The sequence below is a fragment of the Amblyomma americanum genome, chromosome 1, assembly GCF_052857255.1.
Source record: "Amblyomma americanum isolate KBUSLIRL-KWMA chromosome 1, ASM5285725v1, whole genome shotgun sequence".
Taxonomy (NCBI): domain Eukaryota; kingdom Metazoa; phylum Arthropoda; class Arachnida; order Ixodida; family Ixodidae; genus Amblyomma; species Amblyomma americanum.
In genome coordinates this window covers 155,131,190-155,151,049 of record NC_135497.1, presented here as the reverse complement: position 1 = coordinate 155,151,049, position 19,860 = coordinate 155,131,190, and positions in this window count along the sequence as shown.

The following is a 19,860-nucleotide window of genomic DNA, read 5'->3' as shown; positions in this document are numbered from 1 at the left end:
AAGAGCAACTACTACACAGATATGAAGGGGACAATCACTAACAGCCACGTTTTGATAATGCATTCAGGGAGTGCTGGATCCCGACAAGAAGAAAAACCAGCACGAAAAACCGCAAATTGGTCAAGGCTGGGTCAAGAAATGCCAAACGCCAACGCAGCAAACGCGGTAGCAAGGAAGAATCGAGGCATAAACGTAAACGAGCAAAAAAAACGAGGCATAAAAACAAGCGAAAAAATTGGTATAAAAACAAGTTAAAAAATGGCATAGATGGGGAAACAATTAACACGGCAAAAATTTATGAAAAGGTAAAAAACGTATGAAAAGAATGCAGGCCAAAAAATGAGCACAGCCAAAAAGTTAATGAGGCTATAAAAAAGCAGGCGGAAAAAAAGGCTTAAATCAGGCAATGATGCAGCCAAGAAATTCAATGAGGCGCTAGAAGCAGGTAAAAAAATGACGAAAGTGAGACAACAATTAACAGACCAAAAACGTCATCCTCTTACGTCATCCTTTTACCTGCTTTTAGCGCCTCACTGAATTTCTTGACTGTTATCATTGCCTAAGTTAAGCCTTTTTTTGCCTGCTTTTTTTATACCCTCATTTAATTTTTGGCGGTGTTCATTTTTTGGCCTACATTCTTTTCATACGTTTTTTACCTTTTCATGAATTTTGCCGTGTTAATTGTTGCCCCATCTATGCCATTTTTTCACTTGTTTTTATACCAATTTTTTCGCTTGTTTTTATGCCTCGTTTTTTTTTTCCTCATTTATGTTTATGCCTCGATTCTTCCTTGTTGTCGTGTTTGCTGCGTTAGCGTTGGCATTTCTTGACCCAGCCTTGACCAATTTGCGATTTTTCGTGCTGGTTTTTCTTCTTGTCGGGATCGAGCGCTCCCTGAATGCATTATCAGAACGTGGCTACTAGAGATTGTCCCCTTCATATCTGTGTAGTATATGCGCTTGCGTGTTAATGCCCTTCTGTTAAATATAAGGCAAGGATCAGACATGCTGAAAATAAAGTTGACAGTTCAGCGCAATTCTGTATGCCGGTCCTCTCTGTGTCCTTGTCTGCCAGCGCTGCGATTCCATGATGTTCGACAACTACCGACTAGCCCAGCAGCGTACCCTGCCTAAGTACAGTCGAGCCCGCATATATCGAAACCGGATATATCGAATTATTGTTTATATCGAAAAGTCAAAGCAACCCCTTGGACAGTCCAAGCAAAATTTCAGCACTTTTGTTCACGTATATGGAACTCGCGTTCAACGGCACGTTCGATATATCGAACTGTGCGCCGCGCTCATAAGTGCCGCTTCTTCTAACGGCACTTTTCGAACCATTTGCACACGCGCTGACGGATCGACTGCTCAGCCTTGGGCAGCTGCTGGCAGTGCTGGCGCTGTGAAAACGCGGGACGAGCTGAACGTGTGGTGTATTTGAGGGTGACCTGCGGTCTCTTGTGCTCTTGTTGCACGCCACGTCACTGCCTTACGGTGAAACCAACCTTAATAAGCCCTTGAGGCGGCCCTGAGACGCGGCGTGTTTCACTGCCGAAGTCCTTGCTGAGACCAACCTTACCTTGATTTTAATATTATTATTGCGTCTTTAGTTTGCCGGTAACAGTATGAAACATCTTATAATCGACAGTGGCTAGTTCCAAACCATCTTCCGCTGCAGATTCGATGCCAAGCAGGTTAGGCGCAGAAACGCCCAGCGAGCGGTGCGCTGCCAGCACGTCGGCTACAAGAATGCGTCAAGCGTGGGTCAATGTGTTTTGGCTTCTAGGTTGCATCAGCGTTTTCTGTTACCAGTTTTGACCTATCGAATTATCGATATATCAAACTATTTCGCGACCCCCTTCGAATTCGAATTATCCGGGTTTGTCGAACGCGGATATTTCGAACTTGAAGGGAACAGCGAAATAGTTTTAGATCGAGAACTCGATATACGGAAAAATGGCATTTGGTAAGGTTATCTCTAACCTAGAAGCAAGAGTATACTGCACCTACACTGGGGCCACGTTTCTTGCAATGACGTGCTGCGCGCTAGCTCGCTGGCAGCCAGCATTCTAGTTCACTATAAGCGCACCGGTACCTGGGCGTTTCTGCGCATAAACTGCTGCGCATCGAATCTGCAGCTGAAGATTGTTTGGAACTAGCCACTGTCGGTTATGAGATGCGCAATTCTGTTACGAGCGCACTATAAATAGAATATTCACTGAATAAAAGTAAGGTGCACTTGGTTTCAGCGAGCCCCCAGCAGTGAAGTGAGCGAAGCACTACGAGCGATGGCCGCCGATAGGCTTTTGTGATGTAGGTTGGCTTCACCACATGACAGCGATGTGGCGTGAAAAATTAGTACAAGAGACCGAAGGCCTTCCTCAAGCCTACCCTATGTTCTGGTCGTCAGGCGGTTTTACCGGGCAGTCGCTGCTAGCACGTGCTCACGGCCGCTCAGCTGAGCCGTCTCGGCGCGCGAAAAGTAATCAAAGAATGCCGTTAGGAGAAGCGCCACTTACAGGTTCGCGGCGCGCCGTTCGATACATTGAATGTCCGCCTAAGCTCGACTTCGATATACTGAGCAACTTTCCCGTACTTTTACACAGGATTGTCAAATGGATAATCTGTGTGCTTGATATAGCCAATAATTCGAAATATCCGGGTTCGATACATCCTGGCACGACATCTTTGTGGCATCGAGAAATTCTTGTTTTCTGTGCCAGACTTTTGTGACGGGAAATTTTGCTTCGTTTTTGGTCGCGGTTGCACTGAGGGCCGGAAAACACCGCCCACGTCTTACGTCACTGGATTTTGCGCTGCCGTACACCGCTTGCGCATGAGAGAAAGTGCAGTGAATACGCGTGTATTGTCTCTGTGTCATCGGTTTGTCATTCGTTCTTCTCAGTCTACTATCGCCAGTATGCTCGTCCACTGACTCCCGTACAAAGACGCGGTGACTTTGCTGCGATGCTGGAAGCGGCTGTTAATAAGTTTTAACATTCGAAGCTCACGCAGCCTGCGCGGCAATCGATTGTTTAACCTACTGGAAAAACCTAGACTTGCAGCGTTGCCCCATATTGCCTGCGCCACTACGCTGGCTTATCGGAGCGCTCGGACTGTCCTTTGCCGAAGCATATTTGCGTTCCTGTTGATGACCTTTAATAAGAGTGGTCGGAACGAGCGGAGACGTCATAATTCATTGCGATGCTGCTCAGTTAAGTGCTTTTGGCTTTATTCGAGAGGCCACTCTTTTTGACGCCGTTACGGCTACAGTTCTAGTTGTATTTCCTGTTGTAGTTCTAGTTGTAGTTCTAGTAGTAGTTCTAGTTCTAGTTACAGTTCTAACTGTAGGCCACGAGGTTGCATTTCAGCGTTTCTTAAAGGGAGAGAAGTAAAGTAAGCATCTCGAGCCAGAGCAGTAGCTGCAGCGCTTCGCCTGCTAGCAGGCCACGGAGCTGGCAAAGGAGGCGTGGCCATTTGTCTGGGGCGAGGCACAGCTGCCTATACTTCGTCTCACAAGATGTTTGCAGCACTACGGAAGGTAGAGCTCTCTCGTCCAATCAGGGCTGCAGAAACGCAGAAAATAGTCCCTCGAATATTTGAGGAGTGTATGACTATTAATCAAAACAATAAGCATTGCAACTAAAAACATGATTTGGACAGGTATATTTAAATGGTAGGGAGTGTTTCAATCACTGGTGAAATTACCAGACAAAGCCCGTACGGACACAGCTCTGCGGAGGCCTGCTGCGAGGTAGTGATGCGTCGCCACTTTCCAACATGGCGTCGGACGAGTCTGTTGTGTCTCCTGTGTGCTCTACACCGACAGTGCGCTGTTTCCCCAAGCAGGCGAAGCAGGTGGCTTTAAATGTTCTTGAAGCGCTTCGCGTCGAGTGCGGGGGCAGTTGGAGTACAAATGCGCTCATCAAGAGGACGGCAAAACTCACGCAGGTGAGCGAGCGAACGCTTTACAAGTGGACAACGGAGACGTTGAACGCGGGCCGAGTGTTGTCACCGAAGAAGCGTGCTGGCGGAAGAGGCCGCGAGCGGACGAAGAAGCTGGACGATTTTGACCTGAGCGTGTTGCGAAGGGTGGTACACACCTTTTTCCAGAGAGGGGAAATTCCAACTATCGCGAAGGTGGTTGCGCATTTCTTTCTTTCTTTCTTTCTTTTTATTTGTTGCTTAGACGTTTGCCTAAGAAGGGGCTGAGGCTAAAGGCACAATGTTGCCTGACAGGGCCTCAGCCCCCTACTACATGACAAACAAACATACAAATTACAAATTATAACAAATTATAACAAGAGGACGAAACGCTACCGACCGTGTCCGCAGCGACAATGCAGAGGATGTTGAAGAAACTTGGCTTCCGATATAAGAAGCGCTCTCGGAATGCGATGTTAATCGAAGCGACGCACATTGTGCAGTGTCGCCGCCGGTACCTGCGCCAGATAGCGGAGCTGCGACGCCAGGGTAGGCCTATTTTCTTCACCGACGAAACGTGGGTTAACGCCGGCCACACGCGAAGTCGAGTGTGGACTGACTGCACCATCCAATCTGCACACCAAGCGCATCGATCCGGACTGTCGACTGGTCTACAAAACCCCAGTGGCAAAGGTGGCAGGCTTATTGTGACGCATTGCGGTAGTGAGCAAGGTTTTGTCGAAGGCGCAGCGGAAGTTTTCCGAGCGAAGAAAAACTCGGGCGATTACCACGAGGAAATGAACGGGGAACACTACGAAAACTGGTTCTCCAGGAGACTTCTCCCACTGCTACCACCCGGCAGCGTTATAGTGATGGACAACGCGCCATATCATTCTGTGAAGCAGGATAAAGTGCCGCGGATGAGTAGCCTCAAAAAGGACATACAGGCTTGGCTGTCCGGAAAAGGTGTCGCGTGGAGCAGCGGCATGGTGAAGGCCGAACTCATGCAGCTTGTCAGCAATGTGAACACAGGTGGGGAGCAATACCGTGTCGACTGCATTGCTAAAGCTGCTGGCCATCTCGTTGTGCGCCTGCCACCGTACCACTGCCAACTGAACCCGATAGAGCTTGTCTGGAGCGACGTCAAGGGTTTCGTGGCCAGCCAAAACAAGACGTTTAAGCTCCAAGACGTCGAGCCTCTGGTTTGGCAAGGCATCACGCAAGTGACTGTTGAGAAATGGAAGAATTACGTGCAGCATATTATCAGTGAGGAAGATGTGATGAGAAAACTGGACCACATCATCGACGATGTTGTTGACCAGGGACCGGCCATTGTTGTCAACCTGGAGGACGACACAACCAGCAGTGCTGAATTCAGTTGTTATGAGGACGATGAGATGATCGAACCCGTTTAACGTGCGTTGCCTCTCGCGCAGCACATGGGCTTGTTTTGCATTTCGCCACCATCGACACTCGGCTGCCTCGGCACGCTGGAGTAAATAAATTTATATGCACATGACACGATTACTGAAATTTACTGCGACGCGACAACAGAGGAACTGATGAGAACAGTACCCTGGTTGTCTCACATATATCGGTGGACACCCGAACCGCGCAGTAAAGGAAGGGATAAAGGAGGGAGGGAAAGAAGAAAGACAATATCTCGGTGGACACCCGAACCGCATCGTAAAGGAAGAGATAAAGGAGGGAAAGAAGCGAGAGAAAACTGAAAATTGAAAGTTGGATTTTGAGGAAAGGCGCGGCGCTGCGCGGTGGAACACCTGTGGCTCGGTGCTACTATAAATAGAGGTAGAAAGAAGCCACCTGGACATCAGGTGGATCGAGCCACAGGCGCGTAGGAACACACTAATGTAGTGCGCGCCATCCTGATTGGACGAGAGAGCTGTACCTTTCGTAGTGCTGCAAACATCTTGTGAGACGGAGTATAGACTGCCAGGTCCATTGTCCGGCAAATTTAGTGTCACCTCGGCAGTGGCGTTGCGCTCGCGCGCAATTCAAGTGGCGGGAAAACGTGGGCAGGGCAAGTCTTCTCTGGGGAACAGAGTGTCTCCTCTGACGGTGCTCGCCGGAGCGGCGTTTTCCCCGAGCGCATCTTTGGCGTTGACTTGCCGCTCTTCGCTTCGGTCGCCCGCACCTTTGAAATGTCAATACCTCGAGAGAGAGAGAAGAAAAAAAAAGAAAAAAGAAAGAGAACACGCGAGAACCCTCTTCAAAAGACGACGCCCACGTGCGCTTTGGCTTTTCAGTCCGGTGCGGGTGGCTGCTCTGCTCGTTATTTCACGTCGTCTGGCTCGGCGTCCGTTCGGCTGGCTGCCTGGAGGATTGTTTCAAGCCAGCGCCGCTCAGCGTTGTCCTCCGAGTTCTTGCTTTGCCCCGGGGCCGCACACCGCAGTGCGCAGCTCCTTTTTTTTGTAGTTGCGGCATTTTGGGCTTTTGTTAGCTTGCCGGCGCACCTAATTAGGGATTAGCGCTGGCTGCTTGCGCCAGCTCTCTGTTACGCGCGGAGGGCGTTAAGCTGATACAATCTCGTTTGTTTGCGCGTCCTTTTGCCGCCGCGAGTACTCCTCTTGTCTTGCGTTCTAGTTTATTTCATTTCTTTCCTCCCTGGATGTCGGTACGGCAGCGGTGTCTCCAACGACCTTGTCTTTTCATGTGTGAGCTCCATTTGAGGACAGCGCAGAGTGCATATAAAGGGCGCCGACAAGATCTCTATACGTGCACGACAGACATCGGGGAACTCGGATAAGTGGCGTTACGTGGGTGCCTTGCGTGCGGAAGTGTGCGGTATTCGGATCAGACTTTTTCTTTAAAAGAAAGCAGGATCACAACTTCTCCTGTACTTTTTTTTTTGATGTCACTGCTATGCGGTGTTTCGGGTAGTGCTATTGTTGGGAAGAACAAGCGAAAGGCTGATTACAGGTCCCGTTTGATGCAGTCTTCTTTTTTTTTTCGCCGCGGCTCTACATGTACCAACCGCCCTTCGCCATTTGTACCGCATCCCTGGCGTTAGGTAATTGAGGAAACTTTTTTTTATAAAGCATGTGAGCGACCCGTAACTTGACTAGGTTGACTAGGCAACAGTGTCATCTCAGGATGCCAGAGCGGGATGTTTTTGTGAACTTCATAGATGAACAAAAGAATGCGTTACTCTTGCATCTTCTCATGCTGAACCATGCTCGATGTGTACCTTCTCGTCACAGTACATCTAGCTACTGCACTATTGGTACGTGAGTTAATCAAATGTAATGGGCTCGATGTCGATGCAGGAAAATATTTGGCAAGAGCAGGAAACGTGACTTGTGGTAAAAGAGTCTCCCCGTACATCTGAAACGCTTTAAAGCATATTAAAAAACAAGCAAAACAAGCACCAGACATAAACAAAGGTCGGCCACAGCTCGAAACGTGTGCCTAACGATTTTGGTCATATTTTTTTCACTGTGTGCTGCTAACTCACGTACGTGTAAAAGGGTTTCGGCGGATTGTAACATCGCACAAGGGACGGGCCTCAAATGTTTCTAAAGGTATAGAACCTCTGCTTTAGATGTTTTACTTTTGTCACATCTACAGGTGATACCTATAAAATGTACAATTTTGAGGCACGTATCAGCAGGAAATTTGTTGCAACCATACTGCCACGACGGTGTCAGTTTAGGGGTGTCCTTCTGCATGTGGAAACACACCAGTCTACCTTCGCAAATCCTGCACAATTAGCGCTTGCAACGCACGCTTGTGACACGTGACTCCCTTCTGCGGTTAGCACACTCTTGTGGGGAGCGTGGACTATTTGAGAGACACAAGATAAGCCTCGGTAGGGTCGCGCACAATGCGCGCGCGCATGCACGAAAACAGATAAACAAAGAGGATAAAAATGGTTTACGACTTGAGCTACTCGCCTCTGTAAGAGTAGCGTCTATGACTGCTATGCGCCATAGCCTCTGGATGGTCCTCATTGACTTGTGTGACGACGTTTATAGCTGCAGCTCACCCCAGTCACCTATTCCGCGTGCTACGTTATTTTTCGGCACGATCAGCCTGCTGTTTTATCCGCACAGCTTACTAGTGTGTAGTGGCGCCCTGTGGTATTTCTCGTGCTTGAGTAAAATCTTCATGTGGTGCATGTTGTATGTAGCTCGTAGGTTCGAAGGTATACCAGCAAGGGGCCCGTCAAGCTTTCTGCACAGGCAAGGAACAGCGTACGAACGGTGCACATTTGAAGTCTCGAGATTCGACTGCTTCGCTGCCCCTTTCCAGTTTTCTGGTAGGCCAGGACGTGCAATCACGCAGAGGGCACAGCTCGTCATGAGAGGGTCAGCGCGCAGCTTCGCGCCGTCGAAGGCAGCGCACTCTTCGGGCGTCCAGGAACCCGGAAGCGTGCTGAGGCGTGCCGCCGCGTGCGGATCCAGTCGGCGGGCACGTCCTGTCTGGCTGTCTCGCATCTACGTGCGCTGTTATACTATACTGCCTAACCTGTGGTCTAACCACACGCAGCCGATGCTTCGCTGTGTTAATCGCGCTGTTACGCGGGCTACGAGGGACGTCGGATTAATTTGTATACCGCCTGTGGTTCTGTAACGCGCATTAGAGTCGCACAGCACGAGGGGTGTTTTGTATTTCGCCTCCATCGAAATGCCGGGATTCGGTTCGGATTCGATCCCGCGACCTTCGGCTCAGCGGCTATACCGAGATACCGAGACAAAGCGGCCGGTCTCCTCTTTAAATGACGCAACACATCTCGGTTTGGCCTTAACCTACGCTAAAGCTGTTTGTTTGCCTTTCTCTGTGGCTTCGGCAGTTTCCAACGAGCAATTTGGACCAGTTGTTTGACCATTCAAGCGGCGCGCTTGCGCACTCAACACGTGGGTAGCGGCAGCTCATTTGTCTCGCGGCGCGCCGTGCGAAGTTTCGTTGTCTCCCGTCGACCAGAGGTGGAGCGCGCCTTTCGTGCCGCCGCCCTGCGGGGCGTGTAGCGTTTGAAGTGCGGCGGAAGTTTCGTGGGTGGCTGCCGGCGCGTTGCGGGTCGTGGAGAGCAGGCAGGCGGCGTGTCGGCGATCCCCGATTTCGCGCCTCGCTTTATTACTCGCTTTCCTTTTGCTTTTATTTTTTTGCTTTTTTGAAGGCGCGTGCTAGCGCAGGGAGGAAACTTTTCTCGTGATTTCAACTCTCGCGTTGGTCGTTTTCACTTTGTTTCTTTTCGCAAACCTAAGTCGCAACAGAAGTCATGCGATCAAAATAAATGACGCAGATTACACAAATTCAGGCTGAATTGCGTCGCGAGGACGTTGCGCTACGGCAGCCGGAAGTGATCTACTTCGTTGTCCTTGAGTCCGGCCACGTGCGGGTGTTCTGTAAAGACCACGGTCAGTTTTCCATTTATCTATTCTCTTTCTCGCTTCTGCTTCGTGTAACTAGAATGTGAGATGGTTCGGGTCATTCGCGGGCCTAACTGGACCTAACTGAGGCTAACAAGCGTTGCCAGTGAGGTGTAATAGTGAACAGATGAAACAGAGGCCCAAATTATACCGCCTGTTGCAATGCACGAAAAAATCCGCCTTTGATACGCAGAAAATGAGTACACCATTCGAGAGCATTCAAGTCTTTACACGCTTTGCAGAGATGCGTAATTTTGACTCGGAATTCCAGGTAGTGGCTACAAATGCGAAATTTGCATAGGGCCCGCACGAGTCTTAGTCTAGCCCTTAGTGTGGATCTTTATAGTGAGTAGATATGTCAGTCGGCTGGTCTCACTTTTACCGAGATGGTTGCCACGGCAAGCATGCGTGAAGGGAAAGTGGAGCGAGAGACGAAAGAAATGCACGAGGCAATAGCGGAGGGGCGAGAGCGAGCAAGGAGGCTAACGTTTAGGAGGTGCCTGCGCATGCGGTCGCCGCGTGTTTCAGTCGATCGCAGTGCGCAGGAGGCAGCGGCGTACGGCGAACAGTGCAGCAGCGTTGTCGGGGTCAGCGGCAAAGCCTCCGAGGCGCAGAAAAGACAGCTTTGACGAAAAGTGATGCAGAGCCCCCTTTGGAATGAATGAAGAAAAAAAAAGGAATTAAGTATGCGTGTATATAAATATAAGTTGACTCACTCACTGCCGCGATGCCGGCGAACCGATGTGGAGGAACCCAAACGCAAACGGCCGTGCCTCTGGGCGCCGCATGCTTGTCGGACTAGTCAAACATCCGCCAAAATGGCGAGGCATGCAGGCTCAATGCATCCCGCAAAAATCTGGGAGGTGCCAGAATCCCGGTTAAGCTCGCCCGCTGCGCGCCAGCGTTGCGGTCTAACGCGCTCGGTCAAGCTGAGGGAAACGCTTGGCCACCCCTGGTCGCGGCCTGTCGGCGATGAGAGTACAGCATCCTTTCTTGACATCTGCTCGGAAATATCACTCATAGGAACAGGGAACATGCGCACCCATCCTGTTATCCTTGATGCCAGCTTAGAGCGCTCAAGAACTAGTACTATAGAGTAGCATAAACAACTCAGCGTTCCACGCCTCCGCCAAATGGCGTTGCACATACAAAAAAAAAAGAAGCGGGCTGCTAAAAACTCTAAAAACTCAATGGCAGGGGACTATGGGAGTGTCCTCTCTTATCTAGTTCACTGTATATTACTCTCTGGTAGTACATAGCTTTTACTACAGATAAACACAAAAGCGGAAGGAGGACACGCGGGGAGCGCTATACTACGATACTTAGCACAAGCTCTGTGAGCCGTTTTAAAGTGTGAAGTAGTTGTAGGCGGAATCAGTGAGGTTTCAACCAAGCCCTGGTACAGTATAGCAATCTTTCAGCAGAGCCTCGCCGCAGCTTCTGGCGATAGTCTTCAGCTAGCTCATCTTTGCTGTGTAATTCTTTCCTCTTTCCCCTTTACGTACATTCTTTCCCCCCTCCCAGTGCATGGTAGCGAACCGCATTCGTCTTTGGGTTAAGCTGCATGCTTTTTTCTTTATCTCTGTATCTTGGCCTGAGCGTTCTTTAACCGGGGACAGGTGGCGAAACGAGGCAAGCCACGCAAGCTCGTATAACCGGGAACCGAATGGGCGACCCTCTTCATGCTAAGGCTTGCATTCTAATAGCGATGGAGCCACGAGCACACCGGCCCCAGCATGCGCTCAGAGCAGCGGCTGCTGCTGGCGGAGGGAGTCGAGGAACGACGATGTCGAGACTTGGCAGCGTGAAAGAGGACGCTCATGGTGATGCGCGCGTGTTGAAGGTGCAGATAAGGACGCCGGTACCCGCCGTATACATAGTTTGGGGCCGATTCCTGCTTACGTCTATTTGCGGTTGTATGGGACTCTGGTTTACGCACTGCAGTCCCTGCGTCGTCAGCTCTGTGGTAGATGTAGTATCATTGTAAGCAGCTGCGTACGAGCGTTTTTTTCGTAACGCTTTTCCAACCTCGGCAGCAGCGGCCGCGGTGAGCAGTTGGCGGTGCGGGTGCTAAGCGCTCCGTCTCAGGGGTGCTGTGGACGTGATTAGGGCGCACGGTAAGGAATAGCATGAAAAAAAAAGATAACAAGCAGGCAAGCCAAGGAGGGATATCCGCTTCGGCGCCGGTCGAACGGCACTGCGCGCTCGGTGAATGTGGCACCGGCCCGAAGCCCGCGTCGTCCGACTTCCCCGTCTCCTTTCTAGCTCCGAAGCCGGCGCCCTCTCTTTTGTGCGGCTTTTGCCGGCGCAGTGTCTCGCGTGGCTGGCGGGGCTTCTTGAGCGTTGTCCGCACTGCTGCGCTCGGGCTTCATTGTCTGGAGCCGATCGGACCGGAGGGTTTCGTTCGCGCTTCGACGCGGGCCCTCGCTCGATGAGCGCTGGGGCCTGGCGTGTCAGCGCCGACGGCGTGCGCCCCACCGAGCGCGGGCCTCGTTCCTTCCGTCGTGTTCATTAGGCGCCGCCGCGCATTCATTCTCGGCCCAGACACACTGTGGCCTCGCGCGTCTTTTTCCCCCTTAGCCAACCTCTTCTTCCCCGCGCGTTTCTTTTTTCGACAGCCGCGATCGACGTCTTCCTGACGCAGATTCCGGCTTCTCTGTCGCGCACCGCCTTCGGGACGGTTAGTCGTCACTCGTGCCGTCACCGTGCAGCGCTCTTGATTGCGCCGGGCGCGCGTAAGGAGCTCCGCAGCCAGCCGTTCCTGACTGCGGCGGCTGCTACAAAAGAGGCGCCATGAGGAGTCCTACTGGCGTGCCTGGGACGAGACAGAGGAAAGAAGGAGAGAAAATAAACGCAGAACGAATGCGACAGTTTAGATGTAAATTGAATCGCGGAAGGCAATAAACCAGTATATTTTACGGAGACGTCTGGTCTTTCGCGCAGCACTTTTTTGTTTTTAGGTTTGAAGAAAGAAAGAACACGCTTTGAAGAAAGAAAGTTACTAGAGTGCTCGGCGCTCATTTGAAAGGCCACGTTTCAGCCGCGTGAGCCCATTTTTAATGCAGTTTTTTCGTTTTTTTTTGTTTCGTTGGAGAGCGGATTTTTGTGCCGGCGTAATTTTCAACCTTGTTACAACCGCCTTTGCGCCGTGATAGGTACGGCGCGGGGTGAATGTCGGTGTGGACTTTTCTTTTGTGAAACGCAGCGTAAGGACGTCTAGTCTGTTACCTTCACTGTTAGAATTTTTGCTTCTTTTTTTCTGCAATGGAATTTGCTGCTGTGAGTTCAGTTCACTTCCTCGTCGAACGCTGGTTCTATCTATACAAGGACTCTCCATAAACGGTACCTGTACTGCGTGTTGCAGTTCAAAGCCGTACAGCTCAAGGCAAGACTTCGAGATCAAAGCAAGGGTTACAGCGACCCGATTCTGCCGTCACTAAATCGCTGCTCACGCAATTTTCCAGGGTGCCGGCGTTTCCAGTAAGAAGGAAAAAATTGTATCGAAGTGAAATACCTAAACTGCAAAGATTTGAGGTTAAGCGTACTGATCGGATTACTCTAACCAATCTTGGGCGTTCTTTGCTTTCATCACGGTCGTGTCGTGTGTAGTGTGCTTCGGGGACCAGTGGTGACCAGAGCTCTTCGCTTTGTGTTTGTTTGTGAAACTCTGCCTCGCTTTACTTGCTGTGTTAGCTGTACCAATTTTTCACGATTTCTGTCGGCGATGGTAGTGCTGGTGGCCTGCTATCTTTGTGCGAATATAAACAAGCCTTAACCATGGAATTCACGTATTTTAGTAGGCGGAATAAGTAATTACACTGCTGTTATGATTGTTGCAGCTACTTATTAGCAAAACTCAAGTAGTGTCATTCGCACTAGAGCGACGTCTGCCTCCGCTTCGCTTTCTTATTTGTAATACTACATCACTAATACTACGCCGAGGAACTGACAAAAGTAATGCCATCATTGGGGCTAAAATGCAGTTCGAGGTGCCAAGAAGGGAAGGAATGGGAATTCTCTTGCCAAAACGCCCAGAGCAGTTTCTTGCGATATAACCCATTCAGCCCGATGTGCAGTGTGCCCATATTTTCCGTGATGCTCGCAGTCACGAGGGAAGCGAACATCCTGAACAGCGTCCCTGTTCGTCCTTATTGATACACTACCAGATTTTTTTTTTGTTTTTCGTTGTCGCTGCAAGTTACATACGGAAACGCTGATTCTGGATTCGGTCGAACCCAAGCTTATTAATAATACCGCGTTTGGAACATAACCTGCAAGTAAATTCGCTTCATGGCTGGCGACGGTAGTCAGAGAAATTGTCTCGCATGAGCCATCCCGTTGCTTTGTTGTACAGCGGCTGTGGTTCGCTGTGGCGCGGCTGGCGAGGGAAACCTACGCTCGTGGTAACCTACTATCGGAGACTAATATTTCCAGGACACGTGAGCCGCGATCGAAGCCGATAGTTCTGTGGTTATTCGGTGGCTTGAGTTAGCATTTTTGGAAGTGAAAGACTCACGCGCTGTAATGCGTAAAAGTCAAAGGATTTGGTCGCTAAAAAAAAGGCATCTGTGTGTCAGTATCGCTTTTCGCGCGTCCAGAAGATTTTTGTCCCTATATAGGACATACACGTGCCACAACACTCGTTATCTAGCCACGGGTACCGATTTGTTGATCAGCGCAGAGACCGGGTGTTGGCTCGAGGAGAATACTTGCCCTGCTTGGCTTCGCAAAAACGGTGAAAAACACGCGCGGTACACACGAGTAAGTGCCTGCGCATTCTCGTTACTTTTCTCATTGCCCGTAATTGCGTAAAACTAGGCGAGTAGGTATTCCTGTGCATCTCCAACTAACACCAAGGAAAGTACTCCTCTGTCGCTCGTCCAGAGAGGCTGTCGTTTCTGATTTAGTGCCCGTCGGCGTACGCCACGGACCTGTTGCATTCGTTGATTTGCCAGTGATTAGCGGAAGTTCTGTGGCTGTGAATAGGGTGGATTTGTTATTCGTCGCCCATACAAAGTAGGAGGATGCTGAGGGCGAGAAAGGCAACGCGCAAAAAGAGCTCCCGCATCGGCACTATCTCTTTATATTGGCAGCCGCGGACAACAGCGCATTAATTTTCGCTCCTTTAAACAGCGGTCTTCGAGGCTTGTTTCTAAGGCGTCCCTGATGCTCTCTCCTTTCTGCCCTTTTCTGGGTTGCAGCCATGCCTCGTCGTTGGATGCTTCTGCTGCGTCTTTTATTTTGTCACTGAAATTAAGATGGCATCACTGGCCGCCGCCCCGCCCCACGCGAGTTCACCAAACGCGTTTTCCTTAAAAGAAGGAGTGAAAATGGCGCATGATAACGCACCATAACCTCGGCACCGAGAGCGTTGTGCAGCAGACCGGTGCTTGTTCAACCCTTTGCAAAAATAGGCAGGCCACTTTTTTATGAGCTCCAGTTGGTTCTGTTCTTGTCGTGGCATCTGCGTGGCGCCCTTGGCACTTTCAAGCTGAACGTGATCAGCAAAACCACAATTCTTACGTTTTACAACCTGTAGAGGCGATAGCTTCTCATAAGGTCAGGATTGAGGCCAATCACTTCCTCGGGCAAGTTTTGGAAGGCCGTTTATTTTACAGCGATATCCGCTCTTGGCGAGGGAACCCTGCGGAGGCACGTATGTTCGCGCAACAACATCCGGGACTTGGGGAGGGGAGAGGCCTGAAAAGGGAAAGGTGAAGAAGGCGCTGCCATGGCGGTTGCAAGAAGGAGGTAGGAGAGAGAGAGAGAGAGGGGTAGCTGAAGAGGTAAGAAAAACATAAGCATCACAAGCTGCCGCGGAGTCGGCGAGGAAGCGATCCGAGAGAGATCTGAGCGATCCGAGAGATTAAATGTAGGACAGATATTTTCAAAACCTCGTTGTTTCCACGGACGTTCAATGAGTAGAAAAGTCTGCCAGCCGGCGTCACTGAATGCTGCACTGAAGATCAATTCCGCGCATTCTTATCTGATGTGTGACGTGGCGCGCAATTCTCTTGCGCGTGTCTTTCATTTCATTAGCGCCATTGCATTTATGGAGCGCGGTTGTCCTCCTTCAGTGCATGGTTTTCCTCATCCATTATTAGTTGTGTCATTGTATTTTTGTTATCCTGTGGTACTTTCGGCCAAACGAGCAGAGGTTTTTGTTTCCCCCGTGCAATAATGCCTTCGGGCGCTGCAGGTATCTATAATAAATAAATAAATAAATAAATAAATAAATAAATAAATAAATAAATAAATAAATAAATAAATAAATAAATAAATAAATAAATAAATAAATAAATAAATAAATAAAAGGAGGCGGCCACCCAGGGATTTTAGTAGGGACATGGGGCTGCTAGGGTGCGTGCAGTACAGAGCAGCAGCAGAGAGTGGCAAATCGACGCGCGCAGCGAAATGACCAAAGGAGAGCTGCGCCCGATGAGAGAATGGGAGTGCTTTGCACCGGCCAAACTGAGGCACAACGGTAGACAGCACAACGCCGCAGCAACGCGTGTGACGCGCCAGAGGCGGCACGAAAAGCAGCGTGATGCCGAAATAGCGGGACACCGAAGCTTGCAAAGCAGCCATGATGTAGGCTTGCTGTCAGCGGGACCTTGAGCGGCGGAGACTCACACAGCTGCAAATGCCCAGTTGGCTTGACGTTCTACCATGTTAAGCGAACCCTGACCGAACCCTTGCTGAGGAATTTGGAAGGTTCGAAGACCATCGCTTGCAAACCCCCGCTATTGCGTGCACAAAGCTGCCAGAAACGGTGATAGCGCCGAAGATCTCTCAACGTGCAGTCTTTGGGAGCTCATGCCGAAGACAGTGTGCACAATCCTTTAGAAAAGGCTCAGTTCCCGCTTCTTTCGAAGATGTGGGTGGACTCTCCGTCGAAACAGTTGGATTCAAGTATACGTCACCCTCCAAAAAAGGGAGCAGCGCCGCGTTGCAAGTGTGGTCACGCAGTAAAAGTGCGGTAACGGTTTATGTGCTCATCACTTACTTTCCATCGGGAAGCATCTCAGTATGTCGACATGTGCGTTGATAAATTTGAGTTCGCTGGTTTAATGTTGTTAGCACTGTACGTGTCGCTCACTACGTGCAAAACGTAGGTTCAGTAATTCCTGCTACAAACACTGCGTGTCACCGATCCCAAAAAGGCCGCTTCTTGTGGTCGGAGATTTTATTGCTAACGTGTGCCATTGCAACTGCTAAAAGACTTTGTCAAAATACTTTGGACTGCACATGTATAACACTGCCACAAAACCAGCCATGCATAACTCGCACAGTGTTGGATTTGTTGTTTCGGAAATACCTTCGCAGCCTAGTGCGTATACATTAGGCGCACACTTCATTTACCGTAACACAGTTAATGTGTGTTGTGCTGCAGTAAATTTCTGATAACGCTGGAGGATGCATTTTGCCAGTGAGGCGGTGCATGCTGCCCGTGCATCAGAGCCTGCAGCCCACGGGCGATCGCCGCTCTTCCTTTGCAGGATGCGACAAGGAGCGAGGAATTTCTTTTGACAACGGCTGCACCTAGAGGACGAGCAAAGCTGGAGAACAGATATATTGCAAATAACGGGTCACAAAAGACAAGGGACAAGAGAAGGAGTGTTCACGCCGCAACGACTGGAGTATCAACTGAGATTTATTAACCGGGGTACGATGACTTTGCAAACTTGCCTCGCCATTGCAATGAATATGGGTGTTATCCATTGTTCAGCAATGTAATGATTCTTGGTAGAGGCAAGTGAAAACAAATGCGAGAAATCTTGGAAGCGTACCATATCAGTTTTTCAGGCCATGATTGCATTAGCACAATCTCGGTGTGCTTACTCGAGAATTCGCTTTTTTAGGTCGATCACAGTAGATGTGATATCTGGTGTGTCCTATGCGCTGTGATTTGTGATGCTGAAGTTGTGCATGCTCTGCTGGCCTTGCTGGGAGTATGTCATTTCTAATAAATCTCAGTTGATAGTCCAGTCGTTGTGGCGTCAACACTCCTTCTCTTGTCCCTTGTCTTTTGTGACTGGTTATTTTCAATTTATAATGCACCAACTGGCCCGCATTTCAACCCTTCTGCATACTATTTCTTCTTCTGTGGGCGTCTTCCTAAATGTTCATGCTCCCGGCAGTCAGGCTACGCTCTGTGTTAGCGCAGTTGCTTCCATCACTTGTCGAGCACGCACCCTTTCCCACTGCTTCAAGGTCAACGTTGCTCCGCCAGAGCTGGTGGCTTTCTTCGGATTGCTGGAGCCTTCTACCGGCCATTGGAAGAGAATGGACAAGATCTGGAAATCGGGGTGCTGGAGGCAAATGAGGCTTCTGCACGATTGTTTGCGAGTGTTGTGCCTCGCGGGACGTGACGAGCTGTCAGGAGCTCGCTACCTCCTGGAGCACCGCCGTTTGGCAGGCCAGGCAACAGAAGCGTTCTGGAATCAGCTGAGGGCACATCTGCCAAAAAAGAAAGAAAGAAAGGGTAAAGGTGAACAGAGGCTCAGTTGTATACTTGGAAAGTGCGACAGTGCTCAAGGTTGTTGATGACCTGCTAAAAAATGGCCTTAAGTACAATCTCACACCAAGCTTAAGGAGCCATGAGCTGCTCGCCACCGTACACCGGCTGGCTGATAAAGCACACAAGGATGAAAAACAGCGCTGTTTGTCTGAAGGTTGATGGCAAGCAGTTAGTAGACAGCAACCAAGCACTTAACCGAGTTGTCGACCACTTCATCGAAAATGACCTGACCCTTCTCCAAGCGGACAAGGAAGTTGGCTTCGTGGTCCTCCCGACAAAGTCTTTTGGAGAGAAGGCAATGGCTGCTGTAGCGAAGAACTGCAGCCATGATGCTCCTGAAAGAAAACAACTTGGAGAAACTTTCGCATAGTGTCATGAAATGCAAGGGAGACCGCCTGCAAGTGTTCTTTTCAGCAAAAACGCACAAGGTGGGTTGCCCTCTGAGAGTCATCATTACGGAGACTGGTTCACGGCGGAAGGTAGTGAGCCAGTTTCTTTAGCAACAGTTGACGACCCTCCCTCCCTGTACAGGACCCTTTCAGCGTGGCCAGCTCGGCAGCGGTTGTTGACGCACTTAATAGTGGTATCCCTGGTGCCAACATGGCTTTTTCAGTTGACATTGAGGACCTCTTCTACAGCATTCCCCACGATGAACTTTTTGTAGCTGTGCGTGAACTTATTGATCATTGCAGTCCTGTGAACTTTCAGAACGTATGCAGCGTGTCGGTTGATACCTTTTTGGAGTTATCTTTTTACCTGTCTTCAACTATTGTTGAATTCAAAGGCTCCTTGTTCCTTCTGAAAAATGGAATATGCATTGGCTCTAGCGTTGCTTCAGTGCTTTCCTAGATATTTTTTAGCAAAATTTGACGGAACACTTCTAGACTTACTTCATGACAGGCGTGTGTGTGCAAAGTTTTTAGGTACGTGCACGATTTTTTAGTACCTTTAGAGCTTTTACCTAATGACACTCTGCCTGCAGCAGTAGACGATGTTTTGAGTGCTTTTAAAGCATCTTCACGCGCCTTTAATTTCACTCATGAACTCCCTAGCAATCATTCTATCAGGTGCCTAGGACTGCAACTAACATTCTTTGACGATGACCATTTATGCTGGATGTTTTTGCCTAGAAGCAAGAAAGCTCTGTTACCTTTCGGTTCTACACACTCTAACATTGTGAAGAGAGGGATTGCGATGAAGTGTTTCTGCAATGCACTCGAAAAAAGCGGTCACCACGCTATAAAAAGTAGCCTTGACAATCAATTCCAACGTTTGGAAGACACAGGGTTCCATAAGCCCCTTTTGAAAGCAGTGGCCGAATCGCTGCTTCAGCCTAAGGTTAAGAAAGAACGTGCGAAGCGGGCTGACGTTGGGGCAACTGAACGCAAGAAACTCGAGGTCATGCCGTACGTGCATAAAGTGAGCCACAGCATCAAAAAAGTTGCGCCCAAGCAGGCAGTGAGTGTGGTGTTTTCTGCTCCTTGCAAGCTTTCGGTTCGGTGCTAGCGCATTTTTCAAGGCAGGAAAAAGAACCACGCTTGCACAACGCAGCACGAGGACCGTTTCACGGCGTGTGTCGCACAGGTCGTGTGCAAGTTCCCCCTCACTTGTGAGAGAGTATACATAGGCCGAACCGATGGATGGATGGATGGATGGATGGATAGATACGGTTCAACCCTTTAAATCGGGCGGTGGCTCAAGCCACCTAGCCATGTCTTGTGAAATTTTACTTTTCTCTTGATTTTAGCCACCAATCAGATAATCTTCGCTTGGTTACTTCTACCCGCTTAAAATCTACTTTCCCTTCACTGTCCTTAAACCCCAATGCCTTGGATAAATCAGCCCCGCTGCTTTCCACTGTAGGGTGAAGCCCTTTACAGAAACGTATCAAGTGTTCAGCCGTTTCCTCCTCCTCTCCGCACGCAACGTACATCGTGTCTATCTCGTGGTACCTGACTCTATGTCTTAGTCCGCAAAATTCCCGTCCTGGTTTCAAACAAGAAAGAGTTTCCCCTGCAATTATCAT